This window comes from Chionomys nivalis, chromosome 8, assembly GCF_950005125.1.
Source record: "Chionomys nivalis chromosome 8, mChiNiv1.1, whole genome shotgun sequence".
In the NCBI taxonomy this organism is placed as follows: domain Eukaryota; kingdom Metazoa; phylum Chordata; class Mammalia; order Rodentia; family Cricetidae; genus Chionomys; species Chionomys nivalis.
This window is the reverse complement of record NC_080093.1, coordinates 67,662,279-67,678,298: the sequence shown is the minus strand read 5'-3', so window position 1 is coordinate 67,678,298 and position 16,020 is coordinate 67,662,279. Positions and strand designations below refer to the sequence as shown.

Below are 16,020 nucleotides of genomic sequence, written 5' to 3'. Positions count from 1 at the left end.
ATGGACAGTTCAGGTCAGGCAGCCAGGGAAGAAGCATATGTAGAAACTGAGGGTGACAATCAAGGTTCCAGCATCAGATTGGTCACCACCTTCCTCTCTTCATCCATTGGGCATCTACAGGAGAACAGTGGTCTTCTGTCATCCTGAAGCCTTGAGTGGCCAGAGACTGTCTAAGGGTATGAGAAATATGGATGCTGGTGTAATAGGGCAGATGCTATGGCTCACCAGGAAGGCTGGGGGGAGGGAAGTTGTAGATCCAGTTGGAAATGTGCCCCGTCTCTGTTTTCAATGAGCCAGCCCTTTGAGACAAGATCCTGCTGACCTGAAATGAACTTCATCTTAATCCATCACCATCTTGTTCCAACAGGCCTCTCTTCTGTGACCAGGACATTATTTAGTACAGAGCAGACCTAGAGCCTGTGTTCCCAGAGACGATGAGTCAGGAGGGCGTCTGTATTTTTTAATAAGTGCATTAGCGACCCTGCAGCAGGGAGCCCTTGGAACACCCTTTCAGAACCCTTGCTTTTCTTCTCCCAGAATGGAGGTAACCTCCCTCACCACTCAGGATCCTGTTTTCATTGCCACAAAAGTCCCTTTTGGAAGGAAGTGTGGAAAATGCCACCAGCTGGATGCAAATGACATCGTTCCTACCAAGAGTGAGCTCATGAGCAGAGAGCTGCTCTTGCCATCTGAACTTCCACTCTCTGAGTATCATGAATGAGTGTCTAAATTACTCTTAACTGATCCTTTTGTGTGCCTAAAGTCTGAAGCTGTGTGTGTGTGTGTGTAAATATTTTATTTTTCTGTGTAGATATTTCATTCCAAGGATTTGGAGATGTGGCTCAGCAACTAAGAGCTCCCAATGCTCTTCTAGAAGATCTGAGTTCAGTTCCCAGCACCGGGCTGTGTGGCTCGCTTATAACTCCAGTTTCACGGGATCTGCCACCCTCTCCTGGCCTTCTAAAGCACCCACCCATGCATGGCATACATGTACATAGATATACATACACACAAGCAAAAACAAAGCGAATCTTTTTTTTAAAGTTCCAATGTCTGGTTGCCACATTTTATAAATAGAAAGCTTTCTGTTATTAAAAATAGGAAGTATTCTGTTTACAATCCAATCTCTGTCTAGTAGCCCCTACCCCCAACTTCCTATCTCCTGTGGGACGGTGACTCCTTGCGACTTTCCACTTAACCTAAGTCAGCTGCCAATCAATAACACTGTGTAAGTCACAGCAGCAAGGAAGAAGAAAGTGCCCAGACGCCAGCGGGCATTCCATGGCTCATGGTGTGAGCTCTGCGAGATGCTGCAGCCCTCAGGCTAGTGCTATGAAGACAGCCAAAGGGAAATCCTTGCATCAGGGGATTTTTCTCATTGTGCCCAAACATACACAGTACAGCCCTTACCGTGTCACCCATTGTTCCATGTGCTGCCCCACACTGCTGCCTGCCCACTGTCGCCATGCCTTTCCAGGACACTTTCCCCTTCACAAACAGATTGGAAAGTAAACACTGATGCCTCATGCCCCATCCTGCAGGTCCCTGCCAATCTCTGCTGTGCTCTTTGTCTTGTGTTTCACTCTTCCAAATGCTTTCTCTGACCGGATTCCCAAGTATTCATCATCTGTGGTGGCCTAATTTCCCTTAGCATAATGTCCTCAAGGCTAACCTCCACTGTATCTTGTGTCAAAACCCCTTCCCTTTTAAAGGATGGCTAATTCTCCATTCTATATCTGTATATACATATTACATGGTGCAAGTACACATTTATACTTATACATGCTTACCATTTTGTTCATCCATTCATCCGATATGGCCTTGGCTTAGTTCTATCTTTTGGCTACTATGAATATTGTGCATGTGTATGTTTGATAACACCAAGCAATGACTCCTTTCCCACTGTCCACTGCCAAGTCTGGCTGAAGTTCCAGAACTCTCATCGACTGTGAGATGGCTTGAATGACACTCAATGGGAGATGCACTGAGCATATGGCTACCCTCCCGGCATCCCTGGCTGAGGTATTACTGGCCTCTCTTGAGACTGGATTTTCTCGTGTTCAACAGTTTGGAAAGAGGACTCACATTTCCTCCACTCCACTGCGATCTCACTTTATATATTTTTAGAAATGCTTTCCTATTATTGTTTAATTGAATAAGACCTAAGCCTTGGACAGTCTGGAGCCAAGGAAATTTTGGCTCCTGCTGCAGCCATAGATAGAGGGCGTTATTATAACTATCAGACTCTGCATGTGGCTTGGGTTTTGTTTATAGTTTGTGATCAGAGGGTTCACGAAGCCAAGCAGAATGGAGGCGAGCTCCTGGCGAGTTTTGTTTGATATCCAAGAGAAAGACATACTCTGCTTATTAATCGCCTGACGGACTAATTATTCTGTAGAGGGAGTTGCTGGGTAAAGATGCCCGAGCCACAGAGGCAGGGCCTGTTCAGTGCAGCTGGCAGGAACTCCCCTCCGGCTACCAATGCCAACTGTCTAGAAGTAAGAAAGCAGATGAGCAAGCATGGTGAGATCAGCACCTCCTTTTGCACAACTCTTGGAATGGAAACTATCATCCATCCATTCTGTTTCAAGGATGGCTTTATGAAGATGTAGACATCTCTGCAAGAGGGGTGCGTGGCTGTTATTATTTTTTAAATGCGGGGGTGTTGTTCGGGAGGGGGAGACACGAGACGCGCGGGGTTGGGGAAGGAGAGACGAGACACGCGGGGTCCCACGTGGGTAAACTTTAATGGGGGAGGGTAACATACAAGGAACGGGAGTGAAGAGACGAAAGGAGAAGAGAAGGGGGGAGCGCGAGAGAAGAGAGAGAGGGCGGGTTGGAACGCCCATTTTTAAAGGGCTCTGGGCATTTTGGGGTTTGTAGTCCACTTGGAGACTGTATTTTCTGCGCACGCGTGGCCTTGTCTCCAAAGGAACAGCATTCCACCCTTTTGGTTTTATTAAAAAAAAATTGAGGGGGGGGGTTTAGGGTCTTAACGGGTAGGGAATAGGGGCGTAGCCCGGTCTCTCATGACTGCTTCCTGCTGACTTTGGGCGTCGAGGGGTCCGGGGAGCGTCCTATTGTCCTGATGATGTCATATCGATGTTTTGTCCGCTGGCATCAAGTGGCTGATTGAAGAAATCGCATCTGTCTGGAGATTGTATCTGTCTGGCTCTTGAGTAGCTGGGTCACCGTTAGGATGCTGGAAAACAAAAGTTGCATTAGTAGAGAGAAAAAAGTTAGAAGGGAGATTTGGGGTGGAGGGGGTTGGGGTGGAGGGGGGGGCTTTTAGGAGGCCAGGGGTTAAGAATAAGAATAAAAAAGGTAAATGATACTTATTCCGTTAATTGAATGATACTTATTCCGTTCTGCTTGTGTCTGCTTTGTCCAGGTGGGTCAGGCTGGTGTCTTGGAGCTTAAAGAAAATGTCTCAAAAGAAATAGATTTTAATCATATATTCCTTAACATTTTAGGGGTCACTGCTGCAGTCAGTGACAAACCTATTATGTCAGGAACTTGGTTAAGCATTTGCTTATCACCTGAACCTCTTGGCTCTGTGTTTGATGATGATTCCTGTAGAGACAACTGGATGGTTATTTAGGAATTTAAAATGAGACCACTGTTTTCCTTAGGCTGGAGTAGAGGGGGTTGGACCTGTTGTCCTTTGGAACTTGAGGGAACATGGTCCCGTCTGAGTTACCGTGTAAGGAGGATTGTTCTGAGCTGTAGGGATGAACGGTTTCAGATGTGACAGGTGAATCCAGTGAGGAATTCCCTCGAGCTTGGCAGCTGTGGGAGTTAGAAGAATTACCCTGAGAGGACCCTGCCATTTAGGGGAAAGGGGTAAGGGACGTTGACCTGGAGGTGAGAATAAAACCTTATCTCCTATTTTAACCGGCGGTGGGCATGCGTTGGCACATGGTTGAGGTAGTGAGTGATCCGTGAAGTCCCACAGCAGTGAACGTAGGTGGAAAAGGAGGGGAGTGAGCAGGTGATCAGGAAGGGGAGAGGTTCCCGATGGGAGGCCAGGGGTTAAAACTGGCCGCCCATACATGAGTTCAAAGGGTGAAATGAAAAGAGGGCCCTTTGGGAGAGCCCGGAGCCTGAGAAGGGCCAGAGGCAAAAGTCTTACCCAGTCGAGGTGTAGTTCTTGTGACATCTTAACGAGGGCATCCTTTAAAGAGCGGTTAGTCCGTTCTACCTTACCTGAAGACTGGGGGTGGTATGGTATATGAAAATTCCAGGGGATTCCAAGTGCCCTAGACAGATTTTGAGAAATCTGGGAAGTAAACTCTGGGCCGTTATCTGACTGAAGAGAAGTTGGGAGCCCGAACCGCGGAACAATTTCTCGGAGGAGGATATCAGAAACTGTCTGGGCTCTCTTGTTAGAGGTGGGGAAAGCTTCAACCCACCCAGACATTGTATCCACCAACACCAGGAGATATTTAATTTTTTTAACTGTGGGCATATGAGTAAAATCCAGCTGCCAGTCAGTTCCCGGAAGGGAGCCCCTGGCTTGGTGAGTAGGGAAAGGAAAGCTACGATATTTGGTCCTGGGATCTGACTTTTGGCAGATCTCACAGGAGGCAGTGGTAGCCTTTAGGAACCTGATGTCCTCAGGTGTTGGTTTAATATATATTTTTATGAAATTAAGTAAAGCTCTTTCATTGGGATGAAATAGCTGGTGCAGGTAGGACAGGATCTGTTTGGTGTCAGGAGGTGTCTGCGAGGCCATGGGCTGTGCTGTTAGTACTCCCTGAGGTAGCTGAGGCAGACCTGGGCTCTGGAGTGCTGCTGTCTTAGCGGCTCTGTCAGCTCGATTGTTTCCCTTGGAGACAATAGAGCTGTCAGACTGATGAGACCGGCAGTGAATAATTCCTATAGCTTTAGGGAGATGGGAAGCTTTTAGTAAGTCCATGATATACTCTGAGTTGGTAATAGAGCCTCCCTTCGTTGTGAGAAGCCCGCGCTCCTTCCAGATGGCCGCATGAGACAGCAGGATATGAAACGCATATTTAGAATCTGTGTAAACATTTAAAGATTGCCCCTCGGCCAACTGAAAGGCACGGGTGAGAGCTATCAGCTCAGCCTGCTGGTTAGTAGTATGAGCAGGGAGTGCCTTTGCCTCAACTATCTCCGTGTCTGATACTATGGCATAACCTGCTCTGCGAGTCCCATCACATAGAAAGGAGCTGCCATCCGTGTACCAGGTATGAGTAGCCTGGGACAGACTGCCCTCCTGAATATGTGAGGGGTGAGGCAGTAGGTCTTCCAGGACCTCGACGCAGGAGTGAGATGGGGAATCATTTACATTAGGTTGAGGTAGAAGATTTGAAATATTAAGGGGTGGGCAGCATTGAAATGTGAGACTGGCGTCTTCCACCAGTGCCACCTGAAGGGAAAGAACTCGAGAAGGGGGTAGGGTCTGTAGACCTTTATAAGTTAAGAGGTTGGACAGGTTATGATGAGAGAAGACTGTAGTGGGTGCTCCGAAGGTTAGTTTTTTTGACTCACGAATAAGAAGTTCAGCGGCCGCCAAGGCACGTATGCAGGATGCCCAGCCCTGAGTGGTGAGGTCCATTTTCTTTGACAGGTAGGCTACAGGTGCGAAGGAGGGTCCCAGTTGATGACCTAGGACTCCCAGAGCGTAACCTTCCTTTTCTGCTACGTAGAGAGAAAAGGGGCGGGTTAAATCTGGAAGATGGAGTGCTGGGGCCTGGATAAGGGCCTGCTGGAGTCTCCGGAAGGGCTTGGTGATGGGGTGGAGAAGGGGCTCATGCAGAGAGCCCAGAGCTGCTTCGTATAGAGGGCGGGCAAGGAGGGAGAAGGAGGGAATCCAGGAACGCAGGAAACCAGCCACTCCTAGGAATGATAAAACCTCTTCTTTGGTGGAAGGAACTGTAAGAGATTGAATTAGTTTTTTTCTGTCCAGAGTGATGGCCTTTTGGGTTGGGGTTATGGTTAATCCCAAATACGTTACCTGAGTGGTGGACAATTGAGCCTTAGAGGGGGAAACTCTGTAGCCCTTTTTGGATAGGAAATTTAATAAGGCGGCAGTATCAGTCCTACTAGTCTCCAGAGATGGGCTACACAGCAGAATGTCATCGACATAAAGTAGCAGTTTTGATTTAAGGAGGGACAGTGAGAGCAGATCAGAGGCCAGGGCCTGGCCAAAGAGGTGTGGGCTGTCCCGGAATCCCTGAGGGAGGACGGTCCAAGTTAGTTGTGTGGAGAAGTTAGTATCAGGATCTGTCCAGGTGAAGGCGAAGATGTTTTGAGATTGAGGGCTGAGAGGAATAGAGAAAAAGGCATCTTTTAGGTCTAAAACTGAGAAGTGGGAGGTTCCTGAAGGAATGTTAGACAGAAGGGTGAGGGGGTTAGGGACAACGGGGTGTAGCGGGACAACAGCAGAATTAATACGTCGGAGGTCCTGAACCAAACGATAAGTTCCGTTAGATTTCTTAACAGCCAGTATAGGAGTATTAAAGGGAGAAGAGGTGGGGCGGAGCAGCTTTTTCCTTAGAAGGTCAGAAATTATGGGTTTTAGTCCTCTGAGGCTCTGGGAAGAAAGGGGGTATTGAGCTTGAGTAATATACTTGGTGGGATTTTTTAACTGAATAACGATGGGGGAGTGGTGTTTAGCGACGGCAGGATTCTGGGTGTCCCACACGAGGGGGTCCACCTGGGAAGCTGGAAGAGGAAAGGGCGTGTTAGTATCAGGAGATCGTGGGGCCAGGAGAAGCAGCAGCTGCGTCACCGACGAATCTGGAACAAAGCGGGTGGGGGGTGCGAAAGAAATGAAGGCCCCCAACTTGGTTAGGAGATCCCTTCCCAAGAGTGGGACCGGGCAGGTTGGTAAAACTAGGAATGAGTGGGTGAGAAAGATATTTTTAAATATACAATTGAGAGGTGGAGTCTGGTGAGGAAAATAAGGCTGTCCCCCTACCCCAACAATAGGGGAGTTTGAGGGAGAGGTTGGTCCCCAAAATTCTCTTAGAACCGAGTAGGTTGCTCCGGTGTCCAAAAGAAACGAAATGAGGCGTCCCGACACTGTGAGAAGTACCCGTGGCTCCTGGTTGCAGATGGGTGTGGCGGTCGGGTCGTCGGAGCCCGGGAACCTTCAGTCCTCCAGGGCCAGGCCCAATAGATCGACCTGAGAATCCCCTGGGCCTGTTGCCCCCGCATCATCAAAGGCACGGGGACAATCTATGGACCAGTGACCCTCCCTGTGACATTTTGGGCAGGGACCCCGCGGGTTACGATGAGGGTTAGGGCAACTTTTTGCCCAGTGACCCGCCTTACCACACTTGAAGCATGGGCCCGGTGGCTCACGCACCCCGGGAGGTGGGGGGGCAGCACGAACAGGACGGGTCGAGTCTGTCACCTCTGCTGGCCGGGCAGGCGCGGTTATCACGTGGCAGTGGTTGCGAGCCTTGTCGTTCCTGGCGTGGTACACTTTGAAGGCCACCTCCAGAGCCTGTGCTTGTGGGGTTAGGGGACCCTTTTCAAAACGCCTGAGCTTGGCTTTGATATCCGGGTAGCACTGGTTAAAGAAATGGGTCATTAGAAGCTGTCTGCCCTCAGTGGATTCTGGATCCATGTTCGTAAACTGTAACATGGCTTTGGTAAGTTATGTTATTATTTTTTAAATGCGGGGGTGTTGTTCGGGAGGGGGAGACACGAGACGCGCGGGGTTGGGGAAGGAGAGACGAGACACGCGGGGTCCCACGTGGGTAAACTTTAATGGGGGAGGGTAACATACAAGGAACGGGAGTGAAGAGACGAAAGGAGAAGAGAAGGGGGGAGCGCGAGAGAAGAGAGAGAGGGCGGGTTGGAACGCCCATTTTTAAAGGGCTCTGGGCATTTTGGGGTTTGTAGTCCACTTGGAGACTGTATTTTCTGCGCACGCGTGGCCTTGTCTCCAAAGGAACAGCAGTGGCTATACCAGAGCACACTGGCTTTAGTGATGTTTGTTTGTTTGTGGTTTTGGCCTCGGCAGGTGTAGTTATGCCTGGGCCTCTCTCTCATCTTTAAAGGTAGCAGGGCGATGCCCTCCCTTGCAGGGCATCCCAGGGCTGCTTTTGAATTCAGTGTTTGATAAGGGCTTTGAAGAGAAAAGGAACCATCTTTTCTTCATGTTGAGTCTTAAGTCAGCCTGGTCTTTCTGTCTTTCCCTAGAGCCAACATCCCCTCTCCTGGTGATTCTGGGAGATGATGCGGATGAAATGTTGCAGGGTACCACCTCCTCGGTGGCCTCCTGCAGCAGGGCAGGCGTGCATCCTTCCTCTAAGACAACTCCTTCCCAGCTATGCCCCTCCAGCCATTTCTCTTCTCTGGTTCTGAGGCTAATCTAGCAGGTTTGAGCATCTGTAATGAGAAGCAGAAAGCCTCATTGACTCTGCTCAGTTGGGGAATGGAGTCAACCCGAAGCCTGAAATGCTCCCTTCTGAAGGGCAAACCCGCAGTATTGGTGCAGTTCCTGCCGGTGTCTTTCAGAGAGCACTCAGCTTCCCAGGGACTTTTTCAAAAAGGGGTCATCCCTTGTTCTGAATCTCTCTCTAGGTGGCACAGTGGTGGGGTGAGGAACTGGACTCTGCACACTCAGATGCAGCTGTGCTTTAAAGTGATTTTTATTTCTAACCCGCTGTGGGGTAGAAGAGTGAAGTAGCAGAAGCATTACTCCTGAGAGAGAACACACCAGGCCTTGGCGGAATGGGGAAAGCCTGGCACTGAGACTTGGAAACCACATAACCCCAGAGTCTAGCGGTGAATCTAGAGTTTACTGGGGAACATTGTGAGTTATTTATTTAACCTTGTCAAACCTCAGTCTCCTGATCTGTAAAAGGAAGGGGAGGAAAGGGAAGGGAAGAGCTAAGGAGACTCGATTGCCCAAGCGCTTGCCACATAAACTTGAAAAAAATGAGTTTTCCTCTTCAGCACCCACATAAAAAGCAGGGGATGGTAGTAAATACCTAGAACCCCTCCTCTGGGAAGGCAGAGACAAGGGATTCTGGGGCTTGCAGGACAGCTTCTCTTTCTACATCAGTGAGCTCCAGGCTCATGGTCTCCAAAAACAATAATATAGAGAGAAATAGAGGAAGATGCCTGGTATTGACCTCTGACCTCCATGCATGTGTATGCAAGCATCCCCCCCCCCACAGTGGTGGGGAGGATAGAAATAATTCTTTCTTCATGAGTTGTGAGAATCCCACGAGACAATGAGGGAAGATATGAGCACTAAATTGCCAGCAATGGAGAGAGGGGAGTGTGCCCGACACTCTTCACACCTGCCCATGTCTACCTGGGCCTTGTTGTTCTGCCCCCTCCACCCCATTCCCCAGCATCCTTCATCTCTACCCCACTCCCCAGTATCCCTTATTTCTTTCTGGAAAACTCTTAGTGGCCTGCAAGTACCTTTGCCTCCCTGCCAGGGCTTTTTCTGGCCTCATCACATACTTGGGCAGAGCTCCAGGAAAGCCAGATGTACTCCCCACTCCCCTGGAGTGGCTCTAGAACCAGATGTTGTTAGATAAAAACACTGACTTCAAGTGGATCTGTATAGAGGGTGAAGGTGACTCAGAGGCCCTAGGACACTGAGTCTTACCTGCTGACCAGGACTGTCTGACTGTCCCTTCTTCTGTCTTGCTTTTCTGTTTCCTACAGGGCTACCTGACACCATTTCCAAGTTGGCTACAATCACTTGTACCCATGTCTTAGGATGGGCCTCTGTAGAAACCCAAACTAAAATACTGACGTGGTCTTCTTTTTCTTGCTTTATTTCTGCATTCTCTCTAGATCAAATGTGCTGTATATAATTCAGAGGTGGACCCAAAGGCCCGCTCTGGCGGAAGTCTTGGTCATTACCATGAAGCTGTTATCTCTGGAACTTTAGAGGGGAGGACCTAGTGGGGATTCTCTGAGACATGTCTCTCTAGGAGATAGTGAGACTTGGTCCTTCTCACTCATGCCTGTGACCTTAGCTACATTTCCACCACAATGTGCTGACGCCCGCCATTCTCACCAGAGATCACCCAATCTTAGAATTCAAGCCTCAAAAACCATAAGCCACGTCCAACTTTTTAAAGGTACTAGCTTCAGGTGTTTTGCTATAATAACACAGACCTGATTAACAAAACCTGGAACAGAAAAAGAAAAAAAAAAAAAAACAAGTCTTCACGGAATACTAACAATGGATTTTTAAATGTCTTGCTTTGCAAACACAGTATATTCCAACCAAACTACTCTAGAAACACGAGGGAAATAGTAATTGCTTGTGGGATGAAGTCACTTAGAAATCTAATAACTACTTCCTGTTCACATATCTCGAGCAGGCAGGAAGCAGCAGGGCCCTTTGAGAGCACTGAATCGTGCCTCCAGCATGGGGTATTATTCTGATGGGCCAGCTGCACATTTTACTTGGCACAAGTATCCAGACTTGTCACAACACAGCTGACAGGTTCAAAGTGACAAGGACATGCACTGGACTCACAGCGCGGTCCTCCTGCGTGCGTTTGAAGCAAAGACGCGTGCATAGGGTAGAGTAGTAAAATGACCTGCATGGAGTGCAGTGTTTCTGCTCATTGTCACCTTCCTGCAAATGCCAGACCCACGCAGGCACAGAAGATGGCAATCTCCTCTAACGTTTCTACGAAACCCAGCCCATGTGGCAGCACAGGCTTGCTTACTGGGGAGCCCTGAGGCACTAAGGGTTAGTGTGCTGGCTTGGGAAGAGCTTGCTCCTTCTTTTAGAATTGTTCACAGTCATACTTGGAATTGAGACTCGAGACGCTAATTTGAAACCATTATTTCTAGCATGCAGCCTGCAGGAAGGCCAGCCACTTCTTCCTTCAGTCTTCCTGCTCCAGGGGAGATAGATGGACACAGCAAAACCAAACCACAAAAGACAGTCACTAAGGCAACTCTGCAGAGAAACTTGTCCTAGTGAGCTTGTCACCTGAGAAAGGAGTCTCAATTGATTGAGGGTTTGCTTATATCAGATTGGCCCGTGGGCATGTCTTTGGGTATTATTTGATTATTAATTGATGCAGAAGTACCAATCCCACCGTGGGTGGTACCATTCTCTGGGTAGGTGGGCTTAGACTGCAGAAGAAACCCAGCTAAGCATAAGCCCAAGAGAGAGCCAGTGAGCCCCGTCCTTTAGTGATTCCTGCTTCAAGTTTTTGCTTGAGTTCTTATCTGACTTCTTCCCTCAGTGATGGGCTGTGACCTGGAAGTATAAGCCAAATAAATTCCCTGCCCCCAAGTTGCTCTTGGTCAGAGTGTTTTAGCACACCAACAAAAATCAAACTAGAACAGAGTCTTACAGCCAATCGATCCCACCCTGGCGGTACAATTATTTCCAAAAGTAAAACCCGCTGCTCTGTCACCCGAGCCCTGGCCGGTTGCCACACGCTGTGTGCCCACCACTTACATAGCTCACCTCACGGGCTGCCCTGGATGCTCTGGAGGGCAGGTGTAAAGATTATCACTGGTCCATTGGAACCAGAGCACTTGCCCACATGATAGAGAAGGGGCAGAACGTAGTTTGAACCAATGTCTATTGACTCTGAAGAACACATCTAAACCACAGCCTTAGTGGGAACAATGATGAACCAAACAGCAGTCGCTCTCGCTGCTGCACCCCTTTCATTCATCCCCTGATTCTAAGGGCACAGAGAGAAAGGTTGAAAGCAAAGATGCCCCCTGGGACTGTGGCGTCTTTCTCTCCACATGCAGCTCACGGGACTCTGGTAAAGGCGAGTGTATGTAGCCTCCCGCCCTTCCTTGTGAAACCAGCTATTCCATGCCTGGAATATTCAGCTCTATTGCCCACAGAGGGCAGCTTCCCCCCAATTTTCTGTTATTACAACTCTTTGGAACCCTGTGGTTTCGATCACAAAGATAAGCTCGTGAGAAGGGCAGGCATGAACTGAGAACTTTGCAAACTAGTCCAGGGATTGGTTTCCTTCCTTGTTTAAGATTTGTGCGATGAAGGGAGTCATTGCTCTCTCGTGCTTCCGGTGGCTTCCCTCCAACAAAGACATGCCATTTTCCACAACTGAAATCAAGACCCAAAGTACAGCAGCAACTATGAGACCAGGGAAAGGTGAGTCACATGCCTGATGTTCCATGGTGGCAGAGTAGGGTTTTGAAGCTGGGTGGCCCGACTCCTACATGATCCCTGGGTGTTTCGTGTGGCTGTCATGTGTCAGTGGGAGGTTTGTAGGTTAAGGCACCAGGGCTGGCCTCCAGGTGGAGCAGCAATGTCTAGTTGGTGCTTATGCTGGCCAGCCCCCTAGGGGAGGAAACCTGGTTGTAGATTTAGGGGCGTTCCCATCTGGTGGCGGAAGGTGGACATAAATGGGACCTTACCCAAGAAGATAGTTAATTCCTGCTAATTGTGGTGGCATTTCAATTGTATTTTAATAAATAAAGTTTGCTTGGTGATTGGGAGAGTAAAACAGCCACACTGGTCAGCCTTCCAGCCAGGCAATGGTAACACACACCTTTAATCCTAGTAGCCACACTAGTTTCCTATAGAAACCAGGCAATGCATGACTTTAATCCCAGGGGTGCACGCCTTTAATCCCAGCCCTAGAGAGGATTATAAAAGGGGAGGAGAAGCTCTCAGACAAAATCTCATTCTGAGATTCCTGGAGGCAGGTTTGTCATTTCGAACTGTGGTCAAGGTAAGAGCCAGTGGCTGACTGCTTTGCTTTTCGGATCTTCAGGTTGAACCCCAATATCTGTTTCTGAATTTGTATTATTTGTGCTTCACCTAATAAGTGCGTTAAACATTCTATTTGACTAGTCTCAGACCCCTTCTTCTGTGTTCTACTAAGTGGGTGGGATTTCAGGCTATTGCTCCATTATTCTGGGGTCATGGGGAGGGACTCAGTCATAGCAGGGGTGTTGGGACACAGTTCTGGAACTGGGATGGTGAACTGAGCACACATGATAAAGGTGGAGCCTAAGATCAATACGGGGTCAGTAGGAAGGGTCACACCTGCTTATAGTCCACCAGTCTTATGTCTGTAAAATTAATTCCATCCCATCCAAACTTGCCTTCCTCGTCATGGCAGCTGGGATTAGAGCCTTTGTGTTGGGTCTCTGCCTGGCTGCATTAATACCAACTCGTGGCCAAGTTCAAAAATTTTAAGATAAAGATCTTTCACACCTGAGGCTAGATAGGACCTGGGTGTCAGTCAAGGAAACAGTATGGATTTACTAATTACAAAGGAAAGACTGCCGAGGAGTCTGCTGGTTGCCACTTAAACTGTGCAGTCAGGTTTAGTACCATCAATAAAAGGACAACCCTGGAATCCCGGGCTCCTGATGAGAAGCAATGTGAAGTGTGGAGACTCCCCTGCGATGTCATAGAGCCCAGCAAGCTTAGCCTACAGCAGGCCCAGCGTTTGAAGAAGTCTCACACACAGGCATTACTTGGAGGTAGGGGGAGAGAAACAAGTTCAAAACACCAAGGGGAAATAGCCAGACATGCAAAGCGTATTGATTCTGACCTGGGGCAGCCTACAAGCCAAGCTGCCTGGGTTCCTCAGTAGCTCAGTGTCATGAGAAGGGAGCATGCGTACAAAGGGCCGAAGAGCCTTTGGCCACCAGATGACTCGTAATTGATCAGATTTGATGTGCACTCTAAGATGTGTGTGGAGACACTTGATGACTGGTAGGAGATTGGATACTGCTTTGCAGTTACTGTTAAGTTTTGTAAAGTGTATGATGCTGTTGCAGTTTTATATAGGAAAATGTCCTTAGGTCAGCCATTCTGAAAATGTCAGAGGTGAGGGGTTCAAATATTTTTAAATATTTTGAAATGATTCAGGAAAGAACTGCATATAGACATAAACATACATACGTATTGATCTCTCCCTTCCTTTTCCTCTTGCTCTCCTTAGCTACCTATCTCTGTAAAGGCGGGGGTGGGGGCAAAGTGCAAGTGGCAAATGTTAGCACTCAGGAGATGTAGGTGAGTTAGCACTCAGGAGATCTGTGCAAGCTCATTGTGCTAGTCTGCAAAATTTAAATATCAACACAAAGCCAGGAAACAAAATGACCCAGATGATTTGACCCATACTTGTGCTAGTAAAAGACCCTGTAGGGTGGGCTCCTCCTCTGTTCCGGGACTAAGCAGGAGCTGATCCAGCCATTTCTTTGTTGTCCCAGAAGGCCTTGCGTTAGAGATGGCTGTTGATGACTGTGGTGGTTCTAGCTGTTGATTTTCTGCTTTCACTCGGCAGAACACCTACCAGAGAAAATCTCGGCTGTTGTCGGAACGGTCTGAGTTGACCACAGAGTACAGACATCATTGGTACTTTGGACCTGATGATGACATGAAATGGGAGGGCTGTTTTCTGATTACTTAGACAAAGGGTGGGGGAGGAGAGGCGCGGCACCTGTTCTCATTAGCGCCCTTTGCATGGAGAAGGGCAAAACATCTTGTGAATATCACTTATTACTCAAGTGTCAGAACATCTTGTGTCCTAGAACGTTACAAAACAGACCTGTGAATTAGATAAGGGACATGAGCCTTGGGTAAGACGGGGATGGGACCAGTTCTGTCCTTGTGGTATCAGTATCTCATATCGTCCTCCATGGACAAATTCTGGTCACACTGATGGAGTATGAGAGGGTAAGGAGGGAGGGAGTTTCTTGGGAAGGGGCTCTCTGGCCATCCTCGCTATGTCAATGTCTGTGTTTTTGCTTGATCACTACCACCTTGTTTTTTTTTTTTTTTGTTTTTTTTTTTGTTTGTTTGTTTGTTTTGTTTTTTGGTTTTTTTCGAGACAAGGTTTCTCTGTGGTTTTTGGAGCCTGTCCTGGAACTAGCTCTTGTAGACCAGGCTGGTCTCGAACTCACAGAGATCCTCCTGCCTCTGCCTCCCGAGTGCTGGGATTAAAGGCGTGCGCCACCACCGCCCGGCTCACTACCACCTTGTTTTGTGGATGTTGATCTTGCTTTCCTGGAAAATTCTTTGTAGCCCCTTTATTTCCAATATCCCTTAAGAATCATTTGGTGTGGCACCATGTTTGGCTTGTGCGAGATATTTGGCTGTCTGTGATGGATCAAACCTAATGATTCAAGCAGGTTTCAGAAACAGAAAAAGTCAAATTGTCTTAAGCAAAGCCAGGATCATAGTTTTTCTCATGTAAATCACATAGTTTTTCAGATAAGCCAAGAATGTGGTTTCTCGTATAATCTGATGCTATTGGCTTTAGGCACAGGTGGGCTCTGGGCCTTATGTGGCATCAACAGGGCCCAGTATTTCTACATCGCTCCTTTTATCCATTTTAATTCTCAGACTCTAAGGTTCAAAAATGCCTGCTTCAGTCTTCCATCATCCAAGGTCTAAGTCTAAATAGGAAGGAAGCTTTCTCAGCGGCAAGTTCTGTCGTCTGTCATCAGCTCTCTCTGAGTCACCTGGGCCTTAACTGATCAAGTCTGAATTAAATATGTACTTCTGAGCCTATAAGGGGGCACGAAAGGAAAGGCAAGGCATGGTTATCTTGAGTAACCAATGGTGAGGGAGGGATTCCCGACCCCGGGTTTAGGGAAGAATGATACAGGGCTTCTGACACTAAAGATAAGATGAATGCAGTTTACTTGTCACATCTACGCAAAGCCCGGGGAAGATGCCACCACCTGTGAGGGGTGGGGGGAGGCAGACTCCATAGCAGGGAGATGTGTTTGACCTGTTTGAATAATTATTCCAGCAGGCAGAGTTTGGAAAGCTAACGGCAATGAGCATATACTGTGCCTGGTTTCTTTTCCATGAATATTCTGGGTGGTCTCCCTGTCTTAATAACAATCCAGACCAACACCCACAGACATGCCCACAGGCCAGTCTAGATTCTTGTTAAGACTCTTTCCAAGTGACTCTACATTGTTTTAAGTAAACAGTTAAGACTAATCATACGGGGATCCATAGGAAAGCCACAGAAATATATTTATTTTTCCTGCTAAGATATGGTTTCCTTGCTGCTCACTAGCCAGATGAAGAAACCT

The 16,020-nt window shown here is 48.0% G+C and overlaps 1 protein-coding gene across 1 annotated transcript in view; it reads left to right on the top strand.

The window, feature by feature from the left end:
- The first annotated feature begins 7,549 nt into the window (after positions 1 to 7,549).
- Plpp4 (phospholipid phosphatase 4) overlaps positions 7,550 to 16,020 on the top strand; it is a 144,016-nt gene continuing 135,545 nt past the window's right edge. Inside the window, exon 1 of the mRNA XM_057779295.1 lies at positions 7,550 to 7,625. The gene's annotated coding sequence lies outside the window, so the exon portion shown is untranslated. The remainder of the gene's footprint in view (positions 7,626 to 16,020) is intronic.